Raw genomic sequence first — 17456 nt, 5'->3', positions numbered from 1 at the left:
CAGGAAGTGAGATAGGAAATAGAGATTGTTTCCTTGCCCAGAAATATGAGAATGAGACAATTTTTTTTTTTTTTTTTTTTTTTTTTTTTTTTTTTTTTTTTTTTTTTTTTTTTTGGTTGGCAGCAAAAGAGAGACAGAATATAGAGCAGAAACTGGATGGGCTTCAAGAGCTTGAATGAATAGTGAGAAGGATAATAGGAGAAGATTGCAGGGTATGCAGCATGTACAGGAAGCTTTCTGAGGAACAGGGAACAGGGAGAGGTTCTGAGAAGGGAGTGAAAGATGCAGGCAGACATTTCTGATGTTTCTGATACTGTGTGGAGGTAGGAAATAAGAGAGAGTACAGAAGGAATGATTTCATATAGGGTAGTAGTGGACATGAAGATCCTGGATGTCAAAAGAAAGAATGAAGAAAACAGGAATAGTGCAAATAAGTGGAAAATAGAGAGATAGGAGGGAAGGAGGGAAAGCATAGGGGCCAGGAAATGTGGGAGGTATTTAAAAATAAGGGAAGGAGTGGGAAAGGCAGATAAAGACAGCAGAGAGAGGGCAAAGGAGAAATTTTATAATAACCTGTAAGGATGAATCCACTGGAAACAGCAATTTGTGTAAAAAATTTATATCAGATGCAATATCAATATACAATACAATATAAAATTATTTACTCCTTTAATCAGATAATCTCTCAACTCTTTGCAGGGATGATATAAACAGGATTTGAATTCTCAGCATAATCTGTCTTGGAGAGGCAGTCAGTAAATTAATGATTTAAATGACATTTCCAATCTATGATGTTAAATCCCAGTTTGTTGAGTTTGTGTAACATGGTACTTAGCTACCTGTAATATCTATGCACACCAACTCCACTCCAGCAAAATCCACTGCATCTCTTTGTGGCCTGTGGTAATTTTAGTTATGCTACATTTTATTACTCTGTTTTAAAATTATGTAATGAAGACAAAAGAAATCAAACACAACCAGCTGATGGGCCCCACAGGCAAGGAAATAAGTCACATGGCTCATATGTCTCCAGTGTTACGAATTATTCCAGCCTCCTGGGGAAGAAGAAAAGAGTAGGGAAAGAGCACTACAAGTAACTGGCACCTTTGATGGGCAAACCCAAGCAGAATATATGGGCTTGTTGTGGGATGGGATGGTTGTGTTAGGCCCTCTGGCTTCTCATGCCTGCAGCCAGACCAGTCCTGTTTAATTGCTCTGCTGCCTTACATGCTCGACCAACATATTCAGTTGAAGATAACATAGAAGCTAAGAAGGTAACACTGAGAAACAAGAAAGACAAGAAAGACAGTAACAAGGATGAGACATTGATTTTAGTACTTACCTCTTAAAGAAGTGCTTTTCACTAGGAGATTTGAAATAACTTTTCCGATAAAGTATTGAAAAATTTTCATTACTCCCATTACAAATGGGAAAACTGTGCTGAATGTATCATTCTCTTATAAATTACTAGGTTGTATTATATTAGGTGATATCAGACATTCTCCAGCATCCAGGCTGTGTAGTGATGTTGCCATCTCACAGTTGCTTTGCAAGTCCTGATATACATAAGGCTTGGGCCAGTACTCACTATACTCAGAGGGAAGATTCACCCTGACTTTGTTGTTGTTACAGATCCATTTGCCAGCTGCAGGAGTGTTTTCTATCTCAACCAAAATAAAAGGAATATTGTGGCTTCTATCTTGGTCTTCTTATTCAAATCCAAACTCACTAGTGACAGTAATTTCGTTGATTCATAGACAGACAAAATAACTTATCAAGTTACAGAAGCACAAGATGTTACTTGACTATTATTAGGGTAGATTTTAATGGCTCAATTCTTTCCTGTCTTTTATGGTGACATCTCCAGGAATACATTTGTTGGTTTGTTTATGTATCAATTACATCTATTGGGGATTAAAGCATTATTAACATATTTGCTTTAACTGATTATATTTGTTCTTGGCATCTGTTTGAATACTGGCTGGGTTTGTTTCCTGGTTAGCTTTAAAGCACAAATTGCTTGGGGAGTTAGGGGGTAGATAGCGTTTCTCATGACTGTTTTGTCCTCAGAATGTCTCACAAAGCAAGAATCTGTCAGTCATAAACTCATCTCTCTTCCTTTACCAGCAATGTTAATATGTTTTTAAATAATAGAGGTTCAAAAGTTCACTAGGAAAATACTGGTTTTCATTGCTCATTGAAAAAGCTGTTATTCATATATAACTGTAATACAACATCATGTTAATGTCACCAGGGGGCAAAACACAGTAAATGCTTACACATTTTAACTAAAACTACTGCCAATTCTTTGTAGTAGTTCTGCTAATTCTTAGTAGCTAATTAGTTAGTAAAACCTGTTGATGGTTTCTACAGCATTCTGCATCATGTTCTTGCTGGCTTGCTCAGGCTTCTCCAAGCCATTGTTGTTTGCATTGGGATGCTGGTATTTTCCCTTGAAATACAGCTGTCCAGAGTGACTGTGTTAGGTGACTATGACAGCTCAGATTTTTGGCAGTGTAGTTCCAAAAAACACATCTGGAAATTTTCATGGTTCTGTAATAAAATAAAAAAGAGTCTAAATAGGCTATTTTAAAAAAGGTTTGGGACACACTACTGGAGTTTAGGCATCTGATTATGATGCAGAGAGGGCAAATACCCCATTGGAGTAGGGGAAAGATCTGTCATATTAAGTTCATAAAGATCATACTAGATGTCTCTCATATGGCAATACAAATTCTCAGCAGGTTTCCTCCCTCATGGACACAGCCCCTTCCTATTGCCTTCTGTTAAGCCCTGATGTTGCTCTCTGATTTGTAATAACCCTTCCCTTGAATGCTGGTGTTATCCCCAAGCCTGGATTCCTTCTCCATCTGCTCTGATGTTCCTTTTTCTCCGCTTCTTTTCCCGTCACAGAGAGCCCAGGAGCTGCAACATTTGGGGAAACACAACTCTGACACAGAGTGCCTTGCTCCATTCCTTTACCTCCATTCCTGCTTCTCAGTACAGCGTGGCAGTGGATGCTGCCAGGCTCCATAACCGATGTAAGACATCCAGGCTAAACCTCTCCCTGCAGCTGCAGGGGATGGAAGCAGCTCCTGAGTCAGCAATATTGACCTTGCTCTCCTTGGGGTGGTCTGGCTGTGGATGGGACAGGTTTAATGTGGCCATGCCTGAAATGCACAGCCAGAGCTCCAGAAGCGGTGTCGGCTCCTGGGAGTGTGCTCACCCTGAAGATGGAGGTCGTGAGAGAGGGGCAGGAGTCTGCTTCTTCCTAAAAATCCTAAAAATGGGGTTGAGGGAAGGGAGGAAGAACACAGTACTTAGCTAGAAAGAAGAGGGTTTTGTTTGCTGTCCCACCCCCCCCACCCCCCTTCTTTTATCACATCATTTTCTGCATCTGCAGCCCTCCTGCTGCTGCAGCCTTTTTAAGACCTCTCTCTTGTCTTCTCGCTGTTTGCCTCCAGGGCTCTGGCTCCTCTGCTCAGCACCAGGAGCCCACAGCTGGGAAGAAAGCTCTGGGGAAAGCAGAAGGGCCCCCAGGGCGTTTGCCAGCAGCATCCTCCCCGCAGGCTCTGCCAGCCTCCAGCTGGCAGCTGTGTGCTCCCGGACCCTCTGATGAAGCCACGAAAATACAGATGCTGCAGAGCTGTCAGGATGGAAAATCCCCACAGGATTTGACCATGCTGTTGCTCTTTTGCTCAACTAGGCAACCCTGCCTGGTATGTCTAAATCAGTCATTACTGGGATTTTCACGTTTTCCCCAAATATAGAAATCTAAATTATAACCAGTGGCTGAAAAATTGCCAAGCTATTGGTGTGACTGGATTCTTTAAGCCAGCTCCTCTGTCAGTCCACTAGGAAAAGATATGACTCTACAAAAGAAAAAAAAAAAAAAAGTCTCTCAATGTTTTTAAGCTTTCTCTGTGCCCCTGAATACCCTGTTTCTCCTCTCCTGGTGTTCTAGGCTATTGGCAGGAGTTAACAATACCTGAGGTTTTCTCCCTGGACCAGAAGGAGCAGAGATGGACAGTAGACAAGCTAGGATGATGAAGCTGATGATAATTATATTACAGGCTACAGGTCCTAAAGCTGGCAGAGACCACTATCAACTGTAGAAGTATTGGTATGTATCTCTGGAGCTATCACCATGAGAGGCAGCTTGAGTCCAACATAAAGTGTGTCAGTGTGAATTGTGAGCCATCGTAATTAATGTCAGGCTGAAAGAGCCAGAATAATTTATAAGACTGAGAAGATACAGGGTTGAGAAGTGTACAATTAATTAATGTTGAGATGGTAGGCATATGGGAACCTCTGGCTGAGTTTAAGGGATCCAGATTTAGCCATTTGGAATTTAGGGAAAAAATGAGTCTTCTGTGCTACCAGACAGAATTCTGTGCAAATATATGTAATTTATGTGAGGGTATTTGTCATTGTTGCAAAATGTTGCCTGTTTTGAAATGCTAATGGCATCTTGCATCACTGGGCCAAATTCTGCTTCAGTTACACTAGTGTGCTGTCAAATACCCCCAGGCTGCTCAGACAAGAGAGTAAAATGTAAGCAATTGACATGTTAATATTTGAAGTCATGTTGAACAGCAGTCATTGACAGCACATTAAAAACACCTAGATTGCAGTTATTAAACCAGTGTTTTTTCTAAGGCACAAAAAACCCCCAAAAAATCTTAATGTTTGACTCTGAAATTGCATACACTCATTTCTTACTGATGTAGAGCTAAAGATGCCCACAAAGTTATTGCAGAATTATATCAACAAAGTGGAACTATTCTCTACAGAATTGCGTTATGCAAAATCAAATGCAAAGGAAATTTGGATTATTTAACAAACCACAAGGAATTCAGAAGGATATTTGCATCCTTACTGCATGACTGTAAATGGAAAGAGAAACCCTTTACACTTGAAAAGAGACACTGCCAAGCTTTCCAGTGTGAGAAAAAGCACTGGCCTGTATCTCTAGGAGCTACTGGGGCAGCCCATCTAGCAAACCCTATTGCAGAAAGGGGAAGTGCAGTGATGCTGGATGGGGCAACGGCAGCAGTTGCTCCGGGGCTTGCTTGTTGCTGCTCTCAAACCTTAGCAGGGAGGATCTGTCTAGGACCTGCCTTTTAGGGCAGCATATGGTTTGCTAAACGTTTTTGCAGCTCACTGTAGGATGGCACAGCTCCAGGCGGCTTTCATTCCCTGCCAGAATTTTAAAGAAATGTTAACAATGTTTACACTTTTCAGTTTTGACAGCCTCTAAAAATTACCTATTTAAACCTTCTCTCCTTCTCTGACAACACAAGAGCGAGCTCCGCCTTCGGATGCACAGTGCTTTCTCAGTTCTCACTGAAGGGCTCGGAGAAGACAAATCCTGTTGGAAGTGCTGCTCCCCCTCTGCCACACCGCTGGGACCACGGGCACTGCTGCAGCTTCGAGGGCTGGGGCTGCACCAGTGCCTCTGACACCTGCAGTAGAGGAACGGGGACATTTCAGAATTCAAAAAATTAAGCTCCTCAGATGTGTTTTGGGGAGTAGCAGTGGCATTTAAACAGCTGAGGAGATTTTGTATCATTCAGCCTTTTGTTTTCTAGAAGGAAATCCATCAATGATATAGGTGTGCAAGATTAGTGTGCTTGCTTGGCCAAGGTGTGGGTCTTGATAGTCAACTCTCTCTAAAGATAAGGAACTACTCCTTGTTACTAGGTCAGGCACCTTCCTCTCATCCTCTTCTGAATGAACCCGTCTCTACTGTCATAATCACAGAACCAGCAAGGTTGGAAAGGACCTTTAAGATCATCAAGTCTAACCATCAGCCCTACATCACTGTAACCACCAAAACATCTCTTGAAGAGCCACATCTACCCATTTTTTGAACACTCCCAGGGATGACAACTCCACCACCTCCTTGGGCAACCTGTTCCAATGTTTCACCACTCTTTTGGTAAAGAAATTTTTCCTAATATCCAATCTGAAGCTCCCCTTGCACAACTTGAATCTATTTCCTCTTGTTCTATCTCTAGTCATTAGGGAAAAGAGGCCAACACCTGCCTCACTACAGCCTCCTTTCAGGTATTTGTAGTGAAGTCTGATTCATACAACATGGGGCAGACTAACAAAACCCACAGAAAATACCTCCCTTGCTATCTTAGAAAAGGAAGGTAATGAGACTTCTGGGAGATGCAGCTAGTGGAATAATACAGCACACCAGGGAAAGTTCAAATTAAATGCAAAGACCATTCTTGCATGTTTCAGGACAGAGGCCGTAGCCAGGATTTTTTTGTTGCCAAATGGACATCTGGCAAATACTGACCTACAGTTGTATTTAGTGTGGAATGGAAAGTACAGGTTGTGACATGAGCAGTCAATACTTTTTAGACTATTGATCCTTGCAGTGGCCATTGATTAGTTTTTAGGCAATAGCACAATCTATTTTTTCATTTAGCTTAGCTTAAAGTAATTGGATTGTGTGTTGTGTGTCTGTATTTGTGGAAAGGGGCTCAATGTGCAAATATATTTCTCATAATTGGCAATGTATAAAAAGTAGATATTAATTTTTAAGTGATTATTTTTCCCTCCCCTGTTATTTAATAAGACTACTCAAATTTTATAACTCGGATATGATAAAAAGTGAAGTTGGCTTTGGGGGAGTCCAGATGCCACCATCTGCCTTCTGCTGCCTGACTTGAACTTTTTTCTCAAAAAAATTCTACTTCAATGAGTAAAGTCAATTGTTAGAATAAATACATAAGGGATCCAGCCCATTTCTATACACGTCATCTTTTCACTCACTCTCATCCCATCTGATTTAATTGTTTGCTTTCTTCTGCAGAGAAACTACGTTATTGCCTACCACTTGGGGATTCTATATAAGGTCTGGTGAGTATTCTTGAGTGTGCTGGGTTTTATGAATTTTAAAATAAGCTGAGGATATTTTTTGTTTAGTGGAAAGGAACTGTACAGGGGCAAAGACTGGCGTGCAAGAAATGGCAGTAAACTACAAGCCAGGTCATGCCTTAAGGTGTTAGTTGTTGTGATTGCTATTTATATTCCAGTGCAGACTGGAGTCTTTGTTTTAACCCAGGCATGATATTCCCACTACAGGCAACAGCCAACTAACACTCCAGCTATTCTGTAAATAAGTTAGTCCAGTGCTGGCATTTGGTTCCTCCTGCAAGAGCTGGAAACAGAACTGAGGTGTTTATTGTACAAGCTGAATGCTCATCTGTGCTGAGTTTTGGAGTAAATAAAGTGTCAACTGTATGCATTGAGCGATGCTATTTGTGTTATCTAGACAAGCTGAGAATGCATCATTATGCTACATTGTGCTTCCCAGGTCTAGGAAAGTGAACCACAAATCTTTCAGCTATTATCTAGCCAGTAGTTCTACATCAACAGCAGTAGGGAATGGAACAATTTTTTTTCAGGTGTCATATATATCCTGATGCACTGTCTGTCCTGAAGGTCATGATTCAAATCATTCTGGGAACTGCTTTTTATCTAGGCTAAAAACATTAATCACTTCCAGTTTTACATCAAAAATATCTAACAGGAGCAAAAAGAAAAAAAAAAAAAAAGAAGAAAGCTAACCTTATAATTTAAATTTAAAATGTCTTATAAAATGATGCAACTTGATCACTGCTGAATAAAAAAATGGGCTGCTGAGTAGTCTAAGAATGACATTATTTTAAGATAAATTTCTCTAATATACCAGTGAGGCCTATATAATTATACTGCTATGTATCTTTTTATTATTTAAGAACTAGGGATTAAGAATTCAGTATATTGCATATTTTGGTGCGATTTACATGGGATATTTGTAATTAAAGATTTAGGTTTTGTTTTGGCAGTGATAAAACTGCAAAAGCCTTCAATTTCTTACCTTAGTTATACATAAAGGTGAATTTGACCTATAATGTAAAATCTGAAACTGAATCACAACTCCAGAAAAGGACCTATCATGACTTTGGTCAAGATCTAGCATGGTGCCTTTCTTCAATGATTCCAGATGAAAGGCTGCAAAACATCCTTCCCTCTCAGTGGTGATTTGGGTTAAGAGGAGGGATGTGGTTAGATTGGATCTGGGCCCATCTTTAATAACTGGTAATAAAAGCAAAGATTCTTTGGCAAACTGCTGAAGTTTCTTGACTCTTTTATTAACATCAAGCCAGCAAACAAAGCAGGAAAAGAAAAAAAAGAGCTTCATCATACAGATAGCATTTAGGACCCTGAAAAGTACTTTAACTTGATGTCTGTAGCTGCTTCATTAGTTTTGCCTTGATTGTAAGATAAAGGCTTCTGCAAGTGGCCCTAGAACCTAAAAGGCTGAACCTAATTGTCTGAAATAACGACTGAAGCAGCTTTCTTCTGCAGTGTGGTCTATTTTAGTGTTATAAATTCTCTTTGGATGGGAGTTCCTCTATTAGAGAAGAGGTTTTTTCCCAATCTCTGCATTTCTATGAAGAAAGAAATCAGAATTTCAAGCATTTAAATGTCTTCTGGGCAGTAGCTATTTATCACACAAGGCAGTATTTCAGGACATCTTTATTTTCTTAGAGAAACTGCAAAAATACAGTATAATGTCAGTTATTGCTGGATGTGCATGCAGAGCAATATTGTTCTGTTGCCTGGTAACCAGTGAGAGGGAGGCACTTTAGAATCACTGAGAGAAAAAGAGAAAGAGAAAGCTTAACAGCACACACTTGAGCAGAAGACTTATAAAACTGGTATTTGTTCCAGGTAGTTTTGAAGAAGAGTTTGAAGCAGTGTTTTCATAGGGTTTTGTGAGTTTTTTCCCATAAGAAAAGCCAATGGCTTATTTTCTTGTGTTAGAATTTAATGACCAGGCTTATTTTTTTCAAGTCATGCTTAAAATTTACATACTTTGGAAAGAGGAATGTTCCTTTTTCTCAGTGTACACTCTTGAATACTTTCTGAAGGTGTGTTCTCCTTAGAACAGTGCACTGATGGTGTTGTAACAGTCTTTTGAACTGAATATTCTCAACAACGCTGGAGGATCAAGAATGTATTCAAAGCCAAAATGCTCTTGCATTTCCTGTATTACTGAAATGCTAGGTATTGTAATAAAAACAGTTAACAGAAAATAAATTTGCTGAGTCAAACAAACACAACAGAAAACCAGAAAATATTTTAGCTGGAGTTCATTCTGTCTGTAGCTTCCTGTTTTACAGCAAGCTTAAAGTTAAGGCAGAAGAGATGACTTCACAGGAACCAGCTTACCCTTTGGCCAAGCTTATACAAAATTCTGGTGAGGATGTTAGCAGGCTGGGCTAACGTGTTGTTCTCAAGTGTGTCTCCCTGACTTCCTGCTTCTGACCAGTGTCAGAGGCAGATGATCTTTTTTTTTTGTGTACTTTCTTGCTGCAGAGGGAGCAGGAAGTGCTGAAGGGCTGGGAGGCAGTTTATTGCTGCAAGATGTACAACATTGTTTTGAGAAGTGAAAAGCGCAACGTGAGGTTTCATTTGAATGTCAAGGTGTTAATTTGAATGGAACTGACTGCAACTTTTTTTCCCCCCTCATAGCTAGTTAAGCTCAGAAATGCTGTAAAGCTTGTTGGTTTTACCTGTGGGGTGATACTTTCCTTCATGCTGAGCATTGGTATGCTGTGAAGAAGGAGAGATGCTGATCACTCCATTGATTATTTTGTACTGGTAAAATTAAGGTCAGAGATCAACTCCTCCTCAATAACCTTCTGTGGCATTGAGGCAGTGGCAGACAGCCCACGTGCAGGATGAAGAATGCATGAAAAAGATGATGCCTTTCAAATCAAGTGCATTTGCTTTTTGCTTTTCCTCTTCTAGAACAACCTGAGTTTAAAACAAAAAAAAAAAAAAAGTACAGAAACACTGGAAAATTCTTAAGTAGGATCTCACTCATTAGTATTTCCTCTTTACTTACATAGGCAATGTATAAATATCAGGACAGAAAGGGAATTTTACTTTAAGAGAAAGCCTTGGAATTTTCCTAACATCACGAATCTGAGTTATTTGATGAAAGTCAGAAGGGAGCTGAAAAATGAGCACCGTTATTCTGACTCCACGATCGTGTCACTTGATAACAAATTAATGCCTGCCTGTACAGTGATTCACTGAGCCCTTAAAGCCTCATGCACAGGATGTCACAGCAGAAACAATCCGTGCTGAGAGGTCTGTAAGTGCCAGACATGGCTGGACTTTCCTATCAGGCCACATAAAAGGTGTATCCTCTTTGCCTTCTGTGCTTGGTACCTCCAAGAAAGAACTTGCAAGTGACCACAAACCCCCTTCTTTGTAAATTTCTTTGTAAATTTCTGTTAATGATGCTACACAGGAAAAATACATCAGTAATGAGGGCTCCCAGCCATTCAGTTACTGCAGAGGAAGAAAAAAAAGCGAAGTCTGAGCTATGTCTCACATTGAATAATCAACTTGCTGGATTTCAGCTGCCACACTGCAATACTGTCATATAATTAGACAGGTGACATAGTGCTGAGGGTCTCTTGAAGTTTTTTTCCACTGGGGTCTGGTCACTTGCCTTGTTTTAAAACCAGCTCCCTCACAAAGATGTAGGAACCAGCATTGCTGCAAGTGTTTGGCAGAGAGCAACGCAGGGGTGACAGAGACTGAGCTGTGCTCAGTGGGGAAGGTCTGAGGTCACACAACAAACCCAACGCTGCAGAAATACACAAAAAAAATTACCTCATACTTATTGAAAGTAATCACATATATTTTTTTCATGGAATTGGACTGAAATTTGATACAGTAATTGTTTGGTGAGTATAAACTTGAATATTTCAAATTATTTGGAAGGCAAATACTATTGCATAAAGCATTTGTGCAATAATAATAATAATAATAATAATAATTGCACATGATCTCCTGAAGGGTTCAATCATTCAAAGTGCTGAATAGTCTGTGTCCATCAGACAAAGTATTTCAGGACAGGTTTAGCTTTACAGAAATAAGTAGTCCAATTGACCTCACTAAGGCCACTCATCTACTTAAATGTCAACATGTATCTAAGTGCTTTTCTGGATTAGGGCCAGAACATTTTGTCTTTTGTAAAACAAAGCCCTAAAAAGACCTGTTGCAAATGGCTATAGTCTGTAGAGCCCTGTAAAGGTGAAGCAAAATAAAAAAGGGCATTATCAAATTATAACAGAGTTGTTCATTTATTTAAGGAAAGTAGTTTCTCATTAATGATTGGCATTAGTGCAGAGAGGACTATTATTTTATAAAGGCAGCAATGCTAGGGAATGGAAAGGAAACATCACTACGTATGGGAAACATGGGATAGGCCTGGAGAGTAGAGAGACTTTCACTGAGAGCATTATTATCTTGTTAGAGCTGAGAATTATGGGATTCTTTGGCACTGATTTCAAGGGAGAGGGAGGATGTAAAATAAAATGAATATAGCTGCAAAATCGTCTTGCCTGAAGGATGCAATACACCCTTACATTCTTGATCTGTAGCCCTCTGAAAGGTCCCTACTCCATGAACTGCAGTCCTCAAAGGTTCAGTGTAACTGACTGCTTTTGGCCAAATTAAAAAATCTAAATACAAGCAATTCTCTCTTTCTATTGATCTAAGTGCATAAAGGTGAGCCCACACATGTCACTATGAATCAAACAATGCCCTTCAGGGTATCTCATGTAGCTGCATTCTTGCAGGTCACCCCCAGCTGCTGGAGCCAACCTAACTTCATGCTCATGCATCTAGCTAGAGATTGTCTTCAGTTTATGTGTTGAATTTCCCATCTTCTGTCTTTTTGGCAAGAAAAAAAAATCCTCTATGCAATTCTTTTTATTTGACAACATGATAAAGAATGCACTGGGTTACAGAACGAAAGAGGTAAATTTTAATTAACTCATAGCTTGCAGGTTGTAAAATACGTAATGTGAAGTTGCTGCCCAGGAGTTGTTGCATCTCTGGGAATAAATGTTCTCTTCCCATCTTTTTTCCATTCAGACAACCAAGGAATCAATACATCAATTTTCCCAGTATTACTCCTTTTGGCTAAGGTAAGGCAGAAAGGAGGCTGTAGCTGATTATAGTCTGCATTTGAAAGAAAAGCAGCTCCTTATGTAGAATAGTATGTTTTAATCCTTGGTGGACTGGTAATGTTCAAACAGTTGTGTTAAAGTGTAATATTAAGATGGAAGCTTTGCTTTGCCTGGCAGATATATCAGAGAAATTTGTGCTAGTGAACAGAAAGGTCAGTCTTTAACTACAAAGAGCAGAAAGAATTACTATGCAGTTTGTATAATACACACTATTGCTGTTGAAATTGAAAAATGTACCAGACAGTTTCAGGAAAACTACTTCAAATTACCTTAATGCCTTTAGGGTAAGCATTTTTTGCCTGAATATGGTTTGGATTCCTGCTGGATTTGTAAGTCATTCACATATTAAAATACTAAGTGCATTGCAAAATCTGAGAATTCAAATAAAGTTGCCATTGATGGAACCTACTGTATTTCTGGCCAGTTAGGCTTTTTTCTCTGGGCAGCTCCTGTTTACACTTCCAGCCTGTATTTGTGAGGTGTTTCCTATGCTTGGTATTGGGGAACAGTGCTGTATATTGTTCTTTAGCTTGATTTGGTCCTTCCACATAGTTTTTCTTGCTGGAAATAGGTATTTCATCTGCTTCATGTAATTTAATTTTTTTCTTTCCAGAGGACAGCTTTGTATTTTGTTGGGAAAATCAAAGGATATTCACCACACAGTGTGGAAACAAAGAAAATAGTTGTGCATGTGTTTGTGCATAATCATAATCCAGAGACCATGCTAATAAACAATATGAAACAAAGCATTATTAACAATTCAACAAGCTAGACTGGAAAAAAAAAAAAAAAGCTAAATAAGTGGTGTGGGTTTTTTTTTCCAGCTGAACAATATTTAAACATTTTAAGTGATAGCTCCTCAGTCAGAAGCAATGACTGAAGTCAGCAGAAAGTTCTGAGATAATTGGTCAGAAAAAGACCTGAACTGAGTTCTAAATAGCTGGGATAAACACACCTGCATTTCTAAATGCCCCGAGAGCCTTTGCCATGCTTTAAAAGATACCAAATTAAGTAAATCAGTCCCTGAATTTCATTGCCTATCTTATGTTAAAATGCTGCACTTAATGAAGATTAATCAAGATAATTTTCCTTTCATTGACACAATCACCCTATGCACCTGTACAGAATAATTTATGTAAAATGGCTCGCATAATTATACTGGCTTGTACCTGAGACTTTAAGTAAGACTGAGGTGTATAAAGTGCCTTAAAATAATTAAAACAAATGAAAATACAAAGATGCAGACTGGTTGGAAGATCCTTTGGGCACACATTGTTCTTCACCGCTCTTTGTCCTAAATTCCTTGTAGCTACACACAAACACACCAGAAGACATTTTTCCAGAGAAGAAGGAACAAGTGCTTAGAAAGAGGGTTAGGAATGGTGGAGGTCCTGGATCCACTTTCAACAGGCATTTCCTAAATTACCCAAGGAGTGCCTATGTGTTCTTTTGTGAACAGATGCAAGGTCACACTGTTTGTGTTCCAAGCTGGCTTTGTACCAGCTGTGAGCTGGATGATGCCATATATTTATACAGTGGAAGTGGCAGAGAGCCTTGATCTTGACTGGGGATTTTAGTCTTTTCTGTAGTGCAGATACAAATGACATTAATTTAAAAAATGATTGAATTAAGTAATCTGATCTTATTCTTCATAGATATGCAAATTCATATTCTGCTTCTTCTTTAGGAAGAATTTAGGAACTGAGTGGGGAAAAAAGGAGAATTTGAAATGAATTAAGCCCCCAACATTCTCTTTCCCCAGAAAGTGACTTTATTAAGTCCTGACATGACTAATTTTGAATGGTCAAAACCCACGCACTTAGGCCTAAGCTGCTTCTGCTGGACAAAATGCAGACGGAACACGTCAGTGTTGGCGATGTGGCCTGAAAGAGAAAATCCTTTCTTTGGCCTGTGTCTGGTACTGCCTCATTGTACCTGAAGGTAAGGAGCTCTTACATTCATAATAATTTCATGAGATTTGTCTAGTTTTATTCTTCTCCTATGCAGTCATAACCATTGAGAGCTAAGTAAGTTCTTACAATTTTATCATAATACTGTATCTCAAGATGTTCTTTCCAATAATATATATATTTTTCACCTTGTCAACTGTTTTTTGTTTCCTTCTGTCCTCTTCTGTCTTCAACTCTGTTTTCCTGTTCCAGCAGCTAACAGTTCCATTCTTTTCTCCTACCATTTTCATTGACCAATTCCTTGGCTTTATCTTCCTCTCCAGTTTTGACTTACCCTTTACCTCACAGTTCCCTCTTTGCTTTTTACCTGTCACTACATTAGTGCTATGGAATAGGATGAAAGTAATCCTGATACTTATTATAAGCAAATGTAAATAGTTTATACCACTATGTTCTCTTGTCCTTTACTGTCCATTTTCATTAATTTTCTTCTTTCATCCTCTTCCCCTGTATTTTCCCAAGTTTTCTGGGGTTTCTTCCCTCTGCCCTTGGGTAGTGACTTCGGAATGCTCAGAGGATCAAACTTGTAGATTTTTATATTAGGTAGAGAAGAAAGAAGCAATTTGTATAATGAGTTCAATAAAAGTGAAATGTATAGGTCCCTAATAGAAAGGAGGAGCTGAATTGGAGAATGAAGGATGGAAGGGATTTTTCTGTACGAAAAGGAGTTAGAGGAGTGCTATCTGGAACAACTTTATTTTCCTAGTATTCCGATGCATGCAGGCTAAAAGGGTAGAGAGCTAGAAATTCTTCAAGTTTTACCACTGTCCCACTAGAGATTCCCCCTCCTGGCAACTCCTCTTCCATAAGTGTGTGGCCATAGCAAAGAGCGGAAATGTGGAATTTTTTTGGCAGAGTAAAAGCGGTGCTTTCCTTTATTTCAGCTGCTGTTTACTCAGAAAATAAAAGTTGCTTTGTATTAATGGTGAGGTTTTATATATGTACATTTAACTGAAAACTCAGAGAATACAGGAAGAGCTACATTAACAGTCAGGACCCTGGTTTTCATGGATGCTTTATGAAAAATATAAATGTTGCAGGGAAATTAAGAAGAGTATTTTCTGTCCACTGCACTCCTATCAGCTTGTGGTAATGGTACAGTAGATGCTTAGTAAAAGTCTTCTGACCAGATGTTTCAACCATAAAGCTATTTCTAGTAAAGAATTTTTGAATATGCATGTGAAAGCATCTATAAATACTTAAACTTATTAGCATTTTAAAAGCTAAAAATAGAGAAAACAAATATGACTGTTGACTTATGCTTCAGAAGCTGAAACATTAGGTAACAAGTTAAATGGTCAAATTGACTTCTGTTAAGACCTGTGCTGCTTACTGCCACATACCCCAGGCTACATCCTTATGGACAAGAGCAAATATTAATTTCACATGTGTGACCAATACAGAAGAAACTAATGGGAATAAGGAACTGCAGTACAAATTGTACTACAGCATGAAATCTCATTGGCTTTTGTGATGCACTCTACCCTTTCCCATGCCAAACAGCATGAAAAATCATGCTCAGCATGTTAGTAACCTTTTTAGAAACTGTTTCAGATGATGCTGTGTGATTTTTCAAAGGTATTTGTGTCTTGTGATACGAGGAGTTCAATCAGCTCCTCTCCTCCCTCCACCTCTTTCGTGGGCAAATACTAAGAACACCATGATTTCTTGTAATTCAGAAAAGTTACTAGGCTGAAGTGAGTAATGTGGATGTTGACTGTCTTTCATTAAAAGAACTTAATTCCTCTGTTATCCATATCTTTCCCTCTTTCTTTGGTGTTGTGTGGCACAGGCTTTTTACCAAGAGCAACTGACACCAGCATATAGTTAACTGCTTATCAGCAGAATTGTGTATGTGTTAACTTCCCTACTATGTCTTCAAAGTGAAGACATAACACACTACAATTCCTACTAAGCTTGTGTAGACACAGTATTATGATAAAAAGAAGACAATTCTAGAAGGAGCTTGGCTGACCAAAATAAACCTATTTTATTTACTCAGGCTCCTATAATGGAAGAGATGTAATTTTCCTCAAAGCGGTGAAAATGTTTAATCTTCTGCTATGAAGAGAATTCACAGAACATATAATCATGAAATTACAAACTAAAGGCTTTCTGGTTGGTTTTTTTTTTCCTATGTGAGAAGTTAATGAAAAATTTTAATCAGTATTAACAAATTGGTTAGATTGCAAAAGAAAAGTTTAGATTTGAAGACATTAATAAAGCTTATTGTGGGGTATTTTATTTTCATGCTCCTGTAATAATAGAGTCAGATGCCTCAAATTACAAAAATAGATGACTTATGAAATGCCTTATGTCCCAGAAGTCAAATGCCTCTGTATATATCCAATAGTTACTAACACACATAAGGAGGGACAAAATGAAATCCAATCCTTTGCAGAATTCTGGCTCTCAGCCCATTTTGTAACTCTATAGCTTCTCCTCAGAGGGCAGAGTACAGCGCTGGGAGATGGCAAACACTGTATGCTCTTTTTAATGATGCATTAGAAACACTTCAAGAACAGGTTTGTTGTCGCAGTCTCTCTGGTAAAACATATGTGCCTCAGTTGAAATGCGCATGATCGAGGTCTTATGCACTGTGTCTGCCTTTCCTAGTCTACGAAAATACAAATTTTGCTCCATAGAAACCTTCCCCAATATAAGCTGAAATAATATTATTGGTATAGAATAAGATTTTCCAACTGGTGGTAGTAGCACCAAACAAAAAAGATCTGACTTTTCAGCCGTTCCAAGAGCGGCAAACAAACACCATGCTATTAGAATGTGGTAACATTTCCAGTCAAACTTACCTCAGGATCCCCAGCAGAGTTACTCAAAGTCAGTGCCTAGGCCAAGACTTTGAAGAGAGACTTAATTTCTTGTTTGTAAACTGAGGCCTTAAGGAAGAATGACTTCCAGAAAGTCCTTCGTGTCTTTTCTTTAAGCTTTCCACTTCAGCATCTAGTTCACTGTTAAGAAGGCAGGCAATACTGTTCCTCAGTTTTGAAAAATGCTGACCATTAAAAAAAAATACAGAGAACCTCATTTTCAAAGCAATGTGATTTAAAACTACCTTGAAATGAACTAGCCCCACAGCATGATAGTTTTAGTAACAGTTTAGAAAAAGAACATTTGAATGATTCTGATTTGGAAAACCACTCCTGGATTCAATAATCTGGAGGGGAAGAGTTGATTTACTGTTAAACTCTTGTTAACCCTCAACCATCAAATGTAATAGGCTCGTAGCCAAACTAATAGTTGTGATAGGTAGGACTGAGACTAAAGGTTCCTTGGGCTGCAATTAATAGGCCAAAAATGATTGATCTGCTGGATAAAAAAAAATACAAATCCTCATACCACGATCATGAACTTTCAAAAATGATAAACATTATTAATTTCAAGTACACAATGTTAACAAATGCTTTTC

The 17456-nt window shown here is 38.8% G+C and overlaps 1 long non-coding RNA gene across 1 annotated transcript; it reads right to left on the bottom strand.

Annotated features, from left to right (window-relative positions):
- Positions 1-1806: 1806 nt before the first annotated feature.
- LOC139792361 (uncharacterized) lies at positions 1807-17088 on the bottom strand. Its single transcript, XR_011724229.1, has 4 exons — positions 16840-17088; positions 5268-5458; positions 2983-3280; positions 1807-2553 (listed from the first exon to the last, which is right to left on the bottom strand). It is a non-coding gene; the product is annotated as an uncharacterized lncRNA (long non-coding RNA).
- Between the last annotated feature and the right edge of the window lie 368 nt (positions 17089-17456).

This window comes from Heliangelus exortis, chromosome 2, assembly GCF_036169615.1.
Source record: "Heliangelus exortis chromosome 2, bHelExo1.hap1, whole genome shotgun sequence".
NCBI classification, from domain to species: Eukaryota; Metazoa; Chordata; class Aves; order Apodiformes; family Trochilidae; genus Heliangelus; species Heliangelus exortis.
Note: the sequence above shows the minus strand (reverse complement) of the source record. Positions and strands in the feature narration are given on the sequence as shown.